The sequence below is a fragment of the Meles meles genome, chromosome 8 (assembly GCF_922984935.1).
Source record: "Meles meles chromosome 8, mMelMel3.1 paternal haplotype, whole genome shotgun sequence".
Taxonomy (NCBI): Eukaryota; Metazoa; Chordata; class Mammalia; order Carnivora; family Mustelidae; genus Meles; species Meles meles.
In genome coordinates this window covers 100,828,778-100,842,984 of record NC_060073.1, presented here as the reverse complement: position 1 = coordinate 100,842,984, position 14,207 = coordinate 100,828,778, and positions in this window count along the sequence as shown.

The window sequence follows — 14,207 nt, the reverse complement described above, 5'->3', positions numbered from 1 at the left end:
AGGACATGGGGAGATGGAGAGGAGAAGGGAGTTGAGGAAAATTGGAAGGGGAGGTGAGACTATGAGAGACTATGGACTATGGACTCTGAAAAACAACCTGAGGGTCTTGAAGGGGCGGGCGGGGGGGTGGGAGGTTGGGGGAACAAGGTGGTGGGTATTAGGGAGGGCACGTGTTGCATGGAGCACTGGGTGTGGTGCAAAAAACAATGAATACTGTTATGCTGAAAAGAAACAAACAAAAAAGATATATAAGTGTTAGAGATCCACTGTACAAAATTGTGTTTATAGATTACAATCCCGAGTTGAACATTTAAAATTTTGCTAAGAGGGTAGATCTCATGTGAACTATTCTTGCTGCAATAATAACAATAATAACAATAATAATAATAATAATAATAATAAATTGCTCTTAAATAATGCAATCTATCAGAACATACTTAATATTATCTGTCAGTCTATCTTTGTTTCTGAGATTATATCTTGATGGACCTGGTATATTCTTTCTGGAGTACTTTTTAAGTCAGAAGTAGCTTCTATGAACAGTATTGCCAGTAAAAATTAATATTAAAATTTGTGGAGGGCAATTTAAATTTTAAAAGTGTTCCTATTTTCCAAGACTACATAGATATAATTGTAGAAATTTGTTCCCCCCAAACAAACTAATATTATCCTAAACTATTAAAAGAATTTCAAAATTAAGTATTGTACACCATTGGAGTTTTAATTTTATAGTTTGTTCAATTCTTCCCTTGCTTTAGTACGTAAACATTTCAATGTCTTAATGTTTGAAAGCTCCATTTTCAATAATTGCTATTTCCTAACACCTTAAAACATGAAACTGTTTGGCACTACATTTGTTAAAAGTTTGGTTGAATATTGCTGGTTGATTTTGAACAAAACACAACCAAAATCTAAAGGTTTTTCAGGGGCACCTGGGTGGCTCAGTCATTAAGTGTCTGCCTTCGGGTCAGGTCATGATCCCAGGGTCCTGGGATACTTATCAGAATCCTTCCTCTGTGAGGAGCCTGCTTCTCCCTCTCCCACTCCCCCTGCTTGTATTCCCTCTCTTACCGTGTCTCTCTCTGTCAAATAAATAAATAAAATCTTAAAAAAAAAAAAAGTTTTTCAAACAGTACAAAATCAACCTGGCTATGAAACAAAGATAATAATCCCACTAAATTTCATTATATTCACTTTTAGCCCATGATGAAAACAACTGTATTTCAGTCATTTTCCCTGTGTATGTATACTTTTTTTTTAAATTAAGAAAAATGCATGACATGGATAAATAATGAAGGGAAACTTTGAGGAGGAAAAAAATGAAAAGTGCAGACTTGGAAAATATTGTAGATTTTTTGTTGTTGAAATGCTTATTTATTTATTTTTTTAAATTTTGAGAGAGAAAGAGAGCGTGTGTGCATGCACGCATGCGGGAGAGTGCTCATGTGCATGCAAATCGGGGGAGGGGCAGAGGAAGAGGGAGAGTTTTAAGCAGGCTCCCTGCTGAGTGCCCTAAGGTGGACCTGGGGCTCCATCTCAGATCCTGAGATCAGGACCGGAGCTGAAATCAAGTCAGGTGTTTAACTGACTGAGCCACCTTGGCACCCCTGTTGAAATGTTTAAAAAGTAACACTGGACTGGAAGAGATACATTCTTGGAAAAACTGATTAAAGTACATTTCTTTCTTTCTTTCTTTCTTTCTTTCTTTCTTTCTTTCTTTCTTTCTTTCTTTCTTTCTCTCTCTCTCTGAGAGAGAGATACATACACAAGTAGGCAGAGAGGCAGGCAGAAAGAGAGGGAAGCAGGCTCCCCACTGAGCAGAGAGCTGGATGTGGGCTCAATCCCAGGACCCTGAGATCATGATCTGAGCAGAAGGCAGAGGCTTAATCCACTGAGCCACCCAAGCACCCCAGTACATGCATTTCTATAATAAAACTCATTCTATTGATGTTAATTTTCAATGTTTAGATCATAGGGGTTATTTTAATGGACAAGGGCATAAGTTATTTTACATTTTTATTAGATTATTTTTTGGATATGAGTTTTCAGAGAGAAATACTTTGTTTACAAAAGATAAATATTCCAAGGGGCACCTGAGTGGATCAGTGGGTTAAAGCCTCTGCCTTTGGCTCAGGTCATGATCCCCGGGTCCTGGGATCAAGCCGTGCATGGGGCTCTCTGCTCAGCAGGGAGCCTGCTTCTCTTTCTCTCTCTCTCCCTGCCTCTCTGCCTACTTGTGATCTGTCTGTCAAATAAATAAATAAAATCTTTAAAAAAATAAATATTCCAAAACAATGAAAGATTAAAGAAAGAAAAGAAGAAGCAGGGAAAGGATCCAAGGGACAGTACACCAAGGGAAAAACGAAGGATTTGTACGTAAGACCTAGAGCCACAGGCCTTCAGTTAAGGAAGAGATCATGCCCTTCTGCCCTTTACCAATAATAGCTTAATGTGGGAATTATAATGGGGAAGGGCAGCCTGTCTTCAGCAGTAGGAGACCCCAACTGCACCATATATACGTGCACATATATACATACCTCAGCCATATATACGCGAAAAAGGATTCCCAGGATTCTTAAACATTTTAACTGATTCACTGATCACATCTAAAGCACCAAAACACTCAGGCTGTAATAAATCCTGAATTTGGAAATATGTCGTAGTGTACAATGTGAGCAGTGATCCCTTGGAGTAGTGCAATTCAGTGAACTTGATAATTACTCCTCCTCCCTCAGGAGGTAAATTGCCTGGGGGTTTCCTGTGTGTCTGTGTGTGACAGGTGCCGTGTGTGACTTGCACTCCCCCTTGTGGTTGGAGTGTGTTACTAATGAAACTTAATTTTCAAATTTAACCCCAAGATCAAGAACTTCCTTATGGTATTTAACTATAAAAACAAACGAAAATGTGATTAGGTATTTAAAAGGCAGAGCATAAAATTTCTATCAGTTAGGTCTATACCTGGTAAATTACTAAATTAAGAGGATGGATTTCCTTTTTCTTCTTTATTTTTTGACTTTATTTAAATTCTAGTCAGTTAAGAGAATGGATTTTCATGGATTATTGGTTGCCACTAAGATTATTATTGAATCTTTCTTTTTCTGTTTGATTGTATTAAAAACTAGGGGTTAAGTTTATAAATGTAACAGTATCTAGAGAGTTTTTCTAATATATGTTAATCACTTTCAAACTTCTAAGGCATTCCTTTTTTAAAAGATTTTATTTTTATTTATTTGACAGAGAGAGATCACAAGTAGACAGAGTGGCAGGCAGAGAGAGAGAGAGGGAAGCAGGCTCCCTGCTGAGCAGAGAGCCCGATGCGGGACTCGATCCCAGGACCCTGAGATCATGACCTGAGCCGAAGGCAGCGGCTTAACCCACTGAGCCACCCCGGCGCCCCTTCTAAGGCATTCTTGAACACTCCATCTCTGGGAATGTTAGTATCTTTCTCTTCTCTGTCTCTGTTTCATGTAGGGTAATACCACGCACACACAACACTGTTCTAGTTGTTTCTTCACTTTGGTCAAAGGACCGTTGCATGAATTAGAAGGGATGTGAGCATTCTTACAAAGTCAACACACACAAAACAGATAATCATGTCAAAAAACGGGCAGAAGACTCAAACAGACACTTCTCCAAAGAAGACATACAAATGGCTAATAGACACACGAAAAAATGTTCATCATCATTAGCCATCAGGGAGATTCAACTCAAGACCAAATAGAGATACCACCTTACACCAGTTAGAATGGCCAAAATTAACAAGACTGTAAACAACGAATGTTGGAGAGGATGTGGAGAAAGGGGAACCCTCTTACACTGTTGGTGGGAATGCAAGTTGGTGCAGCCAATTTGGAAAAACAGTGTGGAAATTCCTTAAGAAATTAAAAATAGAGCTTCCCTATGACCCTGCAATTGCACTACTGGATATTTACCCAAAAGATACAGATGTAGTGAAAAGAAGGGCTATCCGTACCCCAATGTTCATAGCACCAATGGCCACAGTTGACAAACTGTGGAAGGAACCAAGATGCCCTTCAACAGATGAATAGAAAGAAGATATGGTCCATACACTATGGAGTATTATGCCTCTATCAGAAAGGATGAATACCCAACTTTTGTATCAACATGGACAGAACTGGAAGAGATTATGCTGAGTGAAATAAGTCAAGCAGAGACAGTCAATTATCATATGGTTTCACTTATTTGTGGAGCATACAAATAACACGGAGGACATAGGGAGATGGAGAGAAGTGAGTTGGGGGAAATTAGAGGGGGAGACAAATCATGAGAGACTGTGGACTCTGAGAAACAAACTGAGGGTTTCGGAGGGGAGGCGGGTAGGGGGTTGTGTGAGTTTGGTGTTGGGTACTAAGGAGGGCACATATTGCATGGAGAACTGGGTGTGGTACATAAACAATGAATTTTGGAAGACTGAAAAAAAAAAAAAACCAAAAAACCCCCCAGAAAAAACCCCCAAAGTCATCTCAGATATTCAAATACACTGTGTTTGAATTCTGTCTGACTTATGTGCCTCAGGGGTCCCACATGGAGGCTAAGAATTTGTGGTGGGTAAAGAAATTCTGAGTCAATTTATATGAGGGTTTTGGCTGGAGATGGTGGACACATACGGGTAGCACCAGGGTGGGGAAGCGGACATGGCATCTGTTCAGATATTGATTATCTGCCCAAGCCATGTGGATTCATTTTTTAAACCTTATAAACAGAGGGGCTGGAGGGAGAAAGTGAAGGGCTCTTTGAGGTACAGGGAGGGCGCATGCCATCTTACCTCTGCGCCCAGGTGCTAAAGTAGGATAATGGGGATTCTCCTCACCTCCGTTGGGGATATGGCTTAGTGTCGTGAACTATAGCAGATTACGTCAGAGCACAGAGCAGCATGTCTAATACCTCCGTGGTCTGCTACTTTAGGACCCCTGAAAGACATTTAAAGTTTCTTTGTCCCTTAGATCCACTTTTTTCAGAGGGAGTAAGTAGTCTGTAATGATCATGAAAAAGTTGTGCTTTCAAGCCACTTCCAAGATGGTATAAATAAGCAAAGGGCAGCCAGGGCCTGATTATATTAAGTGATAGTTCATAACTACACATGAAATATCCCTTGGGGATTCCAAGCAGCGCATGGTAGTCTCGCATAGGAGAGTGAGAACCTGTGGCACGTGTCTGGGTGAAAAGGGCAAGCGCCGGTGATGTTCTGAATTTTATTATGACCTGCTTTGTGCGCGCAGCCTGGTGAGGTCAAGAGGAAATTGGGTCCTAACTCCTACCTGTAATCCTGCATGCAAGAGAAAGGCTACAAGAACTAGTGGAAACCCTTTTTATGGGCATTTTGTCTATAGGCCATGCATGTTCCATTTCAGGAAAAACAATGTTTCCTACAAAGCTCTTTGTTGAATACCTTGAGAACATGGTATCCTCATGGCCAACTCTGTCTAAGAATAACGGTTGTTAATATGACAAAATGATACAAAGACTTTGGAAAGTGCAGGAGAGAGGGGATGGTTATGATGGTGACCACAATTTGAGATGATAAATGTTTTTAATCATTTTTAATTTTAATCATTTCATGATTTCATCATTAAATCATTTTACATTCTACATTCTCAGGCACATGGAATGTATTTACAGTTGCTGCTTAAATATTTGCTTGGTAATTCCTGCCATTCCTGGGTCTGTTTCTGTTGATGTTTCCCCTAGTTATACATCACAATATCCTACTTCTTTGCCTACACATTTTTCTTTGGGTGCTGTGTATTTTACTTTGTTAAGTCATGGAATTGGCTGAATTCTTTTGAGGTTGAATTCTTTTAACATTGTTCTCCTAGGCACATGTGGTCGAGGTTAATTCTTTCAAATCTTGTTTTAAAACTTTTTCAAGAAAAAGCTACAGTTGTTTTTGCTTTTGGGTTAATTTATCCACATTACTTTATCTTATGTCCCATGTGTTTTCAATTTTCACTCTGGCTGCTGGGAACACAACTGTGTCCATCCCTAGGTGGTCACAAAAATTTATTTGGCCTATTTATTTCTCATGGATCCTTTCACACCTTCAGGTAAGTTTTTTTTTGGATGGATGCTTAAACTTGTATTCAACCAAAATCTCCAGGGCACCCTTCTACCTGTCTCCAGAGTTGTCTTTCTGTGTCTGTCCCTCATCTCTGGTTGTCTTCTCTATAAACACAAGTCATCTACCTCCCCAAACTCTGATCTCTGTCTGCTCAATTCAGGAACCCTGCCTCTGGCTGAGAGTTCTGGCCCCACGCTGCAGCCTAGAAACTGCATTCAGGCTGCACGCTGGGGCAGTTGTAGGGCCCACTTTGTTTCTCATCTTGCAGTGATCACAATCCTCCACTGTTTGTTCCTCAATACCCGAAAATCATTGCCCTACACACTCTTGCATTTTGTAGTTGTTTAAGTCAAAAGGTTAAAAATCTCTGTTACTCCACCCTGTCCCAAATCGGAAGTATTAGTTCCTTTATTTTCAGACTGTATCATTCATAATATTTTCCTTTATATAATTTTCTCTCAAATCAAAATATGAATTACTTAGGAGTAGAACTCATGCTCTGTTTCTTTTTCTCTTTATCACCTCACATAGAATTTTATACAGGGTCCTAAAGAGGATAGCTAATATTGATTCAGTGATATAAGTGTTTTCAAGTTTATTTACAATAATACTACAGCATGAAAATTATTATGAAATTCATTTTATAGATAATGGAAACTGAGGTACAGAGAGTTAGAGGGATTGGCCCCAAATCATACTGGTACCAGATGTCAGGACGAAGACCTACACATCCAGTCACTGGGCTCTATTCTGATTCAGAATGTGTCTTCAACAGATCTTGTGTGAATGAACACCTGACTGATGAATGAGTTCTTTTTTTTTTTTTAAGATTTTATTTTTTTATTTGACAGAGGGAGAGAGATCACAAGTAGGCAGAGCAGCAGGCAGAGAGAGGGGTAAGCAGGCTCCCCGCTGAGCAGAGAGCCTGAAATGGGGCTCTATCTCAGAACCCTGAGATCATGACCTGAGCTGAAGGCAGACCTTAACCCACTGAGCCACCCAGGCGCCCCTGAGGAATGAGCTCTGAGGAAAAATGATCATCATGTACACAACGGTAATGAATCCTATGAGCAAACTAAAGCTTTTCTTTTCTTTTTTAGAGGCAGAGAAAACCAGAGATATTGAGATCACAGACAATTTAAATGAGAAAAGGACCAGTAAATCTGTCCTTTAATACAGCTGATGGAAAGTCTGTTTTGGATGTCCTTCCTGGGACTCAGTCGGTTAAGTGTGTGCCTTTGGCTCAGGTTATGATCCTGGGGTCCTGGGATGAAGTCCTGCATCTGGCTTGCTGCTCAGCAGGGAGACTGCTTCTCCCTCTGCCACTGCCCCTCTCCCCACTTGTGCTCCCTGCTCTGTCTCAGAAAAATAAATAAAATCTTAAAAAAAAAAAAAAAAAGAGAGAGAGAGAGAGAGTGAGTGAAAGAGAGTCTTTCTTATTTCATTGCCAGGTGCCCAGGACTCAAAAATAAAGTACTTAAAAAAAAAAAAGGCAAAGTATTTACATAGCTATCCCTAGTACTCCAGGAAAATACTTCTCCACAACAGGAACAAACTTAATTTTTGTAATTAATTCAATCCCAATAAATTAATAAATATGATTAAGTACCTATCATGAGAATAATTATCATATTACTAACACTGTGTTGAATCACTAAATTCTACTCCTGAAACCAATATTATACTATATGTTAACTAGTTAGAATTTAAATAAAAATTTGTAAAAAAAATTTATCAAGTTATATGATTTTTAAAAAATCTAGATACCAAGTAAATTTTTTTTTATTTGTTTATTTGTTTATTTACAGCATAACAGTGTTCATTGTTTTGGCATCACACCCAGTGCTCCATATTACCAACCACCTGGTTCCTCAACCTCCCCCCCCCCCCCGCCCCTTCAAAACCCTCTGATTGTTTTTCAGAGTCCATAGTCTCTCATGGTTCATCTCCCTTTCCAGTTTCCCTCAACTCCCTCTCCTCTCCATCTCCCCATGTCCTCCATGTTATTTGTTATGCTCCACAAATAAGTGAGACCATATAATACTTGATTCTCTCTGCTTGACTTATTTCGCTCAGCATAATTTCTTCCAGTCCCGTCCATATTGCTACAAAAGTTGGGTATTCGTCCTTTCTGATGGAGGCATAATACTCCATTGTGTATATGGACCACATCTTCCTTATCCATTCATCCGTTGAAGGGCATCTTGGTTCTTTCCACAGTTTGGCGACTGTAGCCATTGCTGCAATAAACATTGGGGTACAGATGGCCCTTCTTTTCACTACATCTGTATCTTTGGGGTAAATACCCAGCAGTGCAATTGCAGGGTCATAGGGAAGCTCTATTCTTAATTTCTTCAGGAGTCTCCACACTGTTCTCCAAAGTGGCTGCACTAACTTGCATTCCCACCAACAGTGTAAGAGGGTTCCCCTTTCTCCACATCCTTTCCAACACACGTTGTTTCCTGTCTTGCTAATTTTGGCCATTCTAACTGGTGTCAGGTGGTATCTCAATGTGGTTTTAATTTGAATCTCCCTGATGGCTAGTGATGATGAACATTTTTTCATGTGTCTGATAGCCATTCGTATGTCTTCTTGGAGAAGTGTCTGTTCATATCTTCAGCCCATTTTTCGATATGATTATCTGTTTTGTGTGTGTTGAGTTTGAGAAGTTCTTTATAGATCCTGGATATCAACCTTTTGTCTGTACTGTCATTTGCAAATATCTTCTCCCATTCCGTGGGTTGCCTCTTTGTTTTGTTGACTGTTTCCTTTGCTGTTCAGAAGCTTTTGATCTTGATGAAGTCCCAAAAGTTCATTTTTGCTTTTGTTTCCTTGGCCTTTGGAGACATATCTTGAAAGAAGTTGCTGTGGCTGATATCAAAGAGGTTACTGCCTATGTTCTCCTCTAGGATTCTGATGGATTCCTGTCTCACGTTGAGGTCTTTTATCCATTTCGAGTTTATCTTTGTGTACGGTGTAAGAGAATGGTCAAGTTTCATTCTTCTACATATCGCTGTCCAGTTTTCCCAGCACCATTTATTGAAGAGACTGTCTTTTTTCCATTGAATATTTTTTCCTGTTTTGTCGAAGATTATTTCACCGTAGAGTTGAGGGTCCATATCTGGGCTCTTCACTCTGTTCCACTGGTCTATGCGTCTGTTTTTATGCCAGTACCATGCTGTCTTGGTGATCACAGCTTTGTAGTAAAGCTTGAAATCGGGTAACGTGATGCCGCCAGTTTTGTTTTTGTTTTTCAACATTTCCTTAGCAATTCGGGGTCTCTTCTGATTCCATACAAATTTTAGGATTATTTGCTCCAGCTCTTTGAAAAATACTGGTGGAATTTTGATCAGAATGGCATTAAAAGTATAGATTGCTCTAGGCAGTATAGACATTTTAACAATGTTTATTCTTCCAATCCAAGAGCATGGAATGGTCTTCCATCTTTTTGTGTCTTCTTCAATTTCTTTCATGAGTGTTCTGTAGTTCCTCGAGTACAGGTCCTTTACCTCTTTAGTTAGGTTTATTCCCAGGTATCTTATGGTTCTTGGTGCTATAGTAAATGGAATCAATTGTCTAATTTCCCTTTCTGTATTTTCATTGTTCATAAGAACATATTTCATTGTGTATAAGAAAGCCACTAATTTATGTACATTGACTTTGTATCCTGTCATGTTACTGAATTGCTGTATGAGTTCCAGTAGTTTGGGGGTGGAGTCTTTGGGGTTTTCCATATAAAGAATCATGTCATCTGCGAAGAGAGAGAGTTTGACTTCTTCCTTGCCAATTTGGATACCTTTTATTTCTCTTTCTTGTCTGATTGCCATTGCTAGAACTTCTAATACTATGTTGAACAAGAGTGGTGAGAGTGGGCATCCTTGTCGTGTTCCTGATCTCAACGGGAAGGCTGCAAGCTTTTTCCCACTGAGGATGATATTTGCTGTGGGTCTTTCATAGATAGATTTTATGAAGTTCAGGAATGTTCCCTCCATCCCTATACTTTGAAGCGTTTTCATCAGGAACGGATGCTGGATTTTGTCAAATGCTTTTTCTGTATCAATTGAGAGGACCATGTGGTTCTTCTCTCTTCTCTTATTGATTTGTTCTATCACATTGATTGATTTGCGAATGTTGAACCAACCTTGCAACCCAGGGATGAATCCCACCCGGTCATGGTGGATAATCTTTTGAATGTGCTGCTGGATTCTGTTTGCTAGGATCTTGTTGAGAATCTTTGCATCCATATTCATCAGTGATATTGGTCTGAAATTCTCCTTTTTGGTAGGGTCTTTGCCTGGTTTGGGGATCAGGGTAATGCTGGCTTCATAAAAAGAGTCTGGAAGTTTTCCTTCTGCTTCGATTTTTTGGAACAGCTTCAGGAGAATTGGTGTTATTTCTTCTTTGAAAGTTTGGTAGAATTCCCCAGGGAATCTGTCAGGTCCTGGGCTCTTGTTTTTTGGGAGGTTTTTGATCACTGCTTCAATCTCGTTACTAGATATCGGTCTATTCAGGTTGTCAATTTCTTCCTGGTTCAATTTTGGAAGCTTGTAGTTTTCCAGGAATGCATCCATTTCATCTAGGTTGCTTAGCTTATTGGCATATAACTGTTGGTAATAATTTCTGATGATTGTTTCTATTTCCTTGGTGTTAGTTGTGATCTCTCCCTTTTCATTCATAATTTTATTAATTTGGGCTTTCTCTCTTTTCTTTTGGATTAGTGTGGCCAATGGTTTATCGATCTTATTGATTTTTTCAAAAAACCAGCTTCTAGTTTCATTGATACATTCTACTGTATCTCTCGTTTCTACTTCATTGATCTCTGCTCTAATCTTGATTATTTCCCTGCTTGCATGTGGAGTTGGTTTGATTTGTTGTTGATTCTCCAGTTCTTTAAGGTGTAGAGACAGCTGGTGTAGTCTGGATTTTTCAATGTTTTTGAGGGAGGCTTGGATGGCTATGTATTTCCCCCTTAGAACCGCCTTTGCTGTATCCCATAGGTTTTGGACTGAGGTGTCTTCATTCTCATTGGTTTCCATGAATTGTTTAAGTTCGTCTTTTATCTCCTGGTTGATCCAAGCATTCTTAAGCAAGATGGTCTTTAGCTTCTAGGTGTTTGAGTTCCTTCTGAACTTTTCCTTGTGATTGAGTTCCAGTTTCAAAGCATTGTGATCGGAGAATATGCAGGGAATAATGTCAGTCTTTTGGTATTGGTTGAGTCCTGCTTTGTGACCCAGTATGTGGTCTATTCTGGAGAAGGTTCCATGTGCACTTGAGAAGAATGAGTATTCTGTTGTTTTAGGGTGGAATGTTCCTTATACGTCGATGAGGTCCATCTGGTCCAATGTTTCATTCAATGTTCTTATTTCTTTATTAATTTTCTGCTTCGATGATCTGTCTATTTCTGAGAGAGGCGTATTAAGATCTCCTACTATTATTGTATTCATATCAATATGACTCTTTATCTTGATTAATAGTTTTCTTATGTAATTGGGTGCTCCCATATTGGGGGCATAGATATTCACAATTGTTAGATCATCTTGGCAGATAGTCCCTTTAAGAATGATGTAGTGTCCTTCTGTATCTCTGACTACAGTCTTTAGTTTAAAATCTAATTTATCTGATATGAGAATCACTACCCCGACCTTCTTTTGAGGCCCATTGGCATGAAAGATGCTTCTCCATCCCTTCACTTTCAGTCTGGGTGTATCCTTAGGTTCAAAATGGGTCTCTTGTAGACAACATATGGATGGGTCCTGTCGTTATATCCAATCTGCAACCCTGTGTTGTTTTATGGGCGCATTTAGGCCATTCACATTGAGAGTGATTATTGAGAGATAGGTTTTTATTGACATCGTGTTGCCTTTGAAGTCTTTCGTTCAGTAGATTGTTTCTATATTTCTGTTCAATGATATTCTTAGGATTTTTTCTCTTTTATAGGACCCCCCTTAATATTTCCTGCAGTGTCGGCTTGGTGGTTGCATAGTCTTTTAAGCCTTGCCGGTCTTGGAAACTCTTTATCTCTCCATCCATTTTAAATATCAGTCTTGCTGGATAGAGTATTCTTGGTTGCATGTTCTTCTCATTTAGTACTCTGAATATATTTTGCCAGCCCTTCCTGGCTTGCCAGGTCTCTGTGGAAAGGTCTGACGTTATTCTAATGGGCTTTCCTCTGTATGTAAGGAGCTTCTTTGTCCTAGCTGCTTTTAAGAGGGTCTGTCGTGAAACATAATTCCTCATTCTAACTATAAGGTGTCGTGAGGACTTTAGAGAATCTAAAATCTTGGGAGGAAATCTCTCTGCCTCTAGTACATGAACGTTGTTTCCATTCGTGAGATTGGGAAAATTTTCATAGACAACTTCTTCCACTGTATCTTCTAGACTTCTTTCTTTTTCCTCCCCTTCAGGGATTCCAATAATTCTGACGTTGGAACGTTTCATGGCATCGTTTATTTCCCTGGTTCTGTTTTCGTGGCTTCTGAGCTGTTTGTTTCAGGCTTCCTCCCGATCCTTTCTCTCTATCTGTTTGTCCTCCAGATCACTAATTCTATCTTCTGTCTCAGTTACCGTAGCTTTTAGAGAATTTAGATTAGATTGGAACTCATTGAGAGCATTTTGAACATCATCCCTGGTGGCTTTCAGTTCTGCCCTAACATTGTGAACATCATCCCTGGTGGCTTTCAGTTCTGCCCTAATCAATTCTGTTTGGTCATCCATGGCTTTCTCCAACCTAGCTATTGCCTGGATAATTGTTAGTCTGAATTCCTTTTCTGACATATTGTCTATGTCGATAGCCATTAGCTCTGTTGCAGAAGGCCCATCCTCTGTATTTTTCTTCTGTTGGGTATTCCTCCTCCTAGTCATTTTGGTAAGAGATGACTGAACAGATGCAGCTGGACGTATTGATTGTGGTGCAGTCAAGGTGCACCCTGGAACGCTTCTGTGCAATCAGGATTCCCCACCCAAATGAGAGAAAAAAGAAAAGAAAAAGAAATAGAGAAGAAGAAAGAAAAAAAGGGGAAAGAAAAAAGGAAAAAAAAGAGAGAGAGAGAGAAAGATAGGAAAAAAAGGGAAGATAAAAGAGAAGGCTCAGCCCAAATGGACCACAAGGTAAGATTTGTGAATTATACAAAGAAAAACAGACAAACAAAAAGACTGATAAAAGTATATGACAAGAGAAAAAAAATATATATATAAGCAAAAAAAAAAAAAAAGGGAAGAACCTCATCAGAAAGAACCCCAAGTATAAGATTTGTATATTATCAGGACAAACACAAATTCACAGAAACACTGACAGAAGGAATAATTGGGAGAGTGGTTATAAATTCTCAGTGTGGGTGAGGAAGGTTATTTTGATTCTTCCTGAAGGTATCTTGATGTTTTTGTTAAGGGACTCAACTTTCCTAAGTTACAGGGGGATTAGAAACTGGTTTGCCTATAGGGGTAGCATTGATTGGGGAAAGGGGATTACCTTGAAGTTTAACTCTATATGTATAGTAGAAAATAAAAATTAAAAAAGAATAAACTAGACTAAACTAAGTTAAAATTAAAAAAGAATTAAAAAAATAGAAAAGCAAAAGAAAAACACGGGTGTATGTATCAAAAAGTTCAGGTTAGAAGGTTATTAAAGACTTTGATGTACTGGACATCTCAGTGTGGTGGTAAATAGGTTAAAAAATTATCTGTATGTATAAAAAAAAGAACCAGAATATTGGTAAAGAGTTAAAAATAAAAGTTGTATTTATGAAGTAGTGGTGGTTGTTCTCTTGTAGTCTTTTTTTTTTTTTTTCTTCCTTCCTGGTTGGTTTTCTGGGGGAGGGGCCTGCCACGTGGGTTTTCAGACAATGATGTTCCCTGAGTTAGGTCCTCCCGCTCCCCTCAAGGGGGTGAGCTCTGAGGAAACTGTTTTTTTTCAGCCTTTTGTTCTCTGGGCGTTTTTATGTTCTTTCATCTGCTTTCTCTCGCCTTGACAGCTTTTGATGGTTTTTGGAGGTTTAGAGGAGAGCAAACTGCACCCCGACCTCCCTCTCAGAGAGAAACCTCAGAATGTTTTGGAAAAGCTGCTGGCAGAGTCGGTTCTGAGTCACTGTCCCTGGGGATGCAGGAGCTCCTCGTTGTACCCCAAACCAGG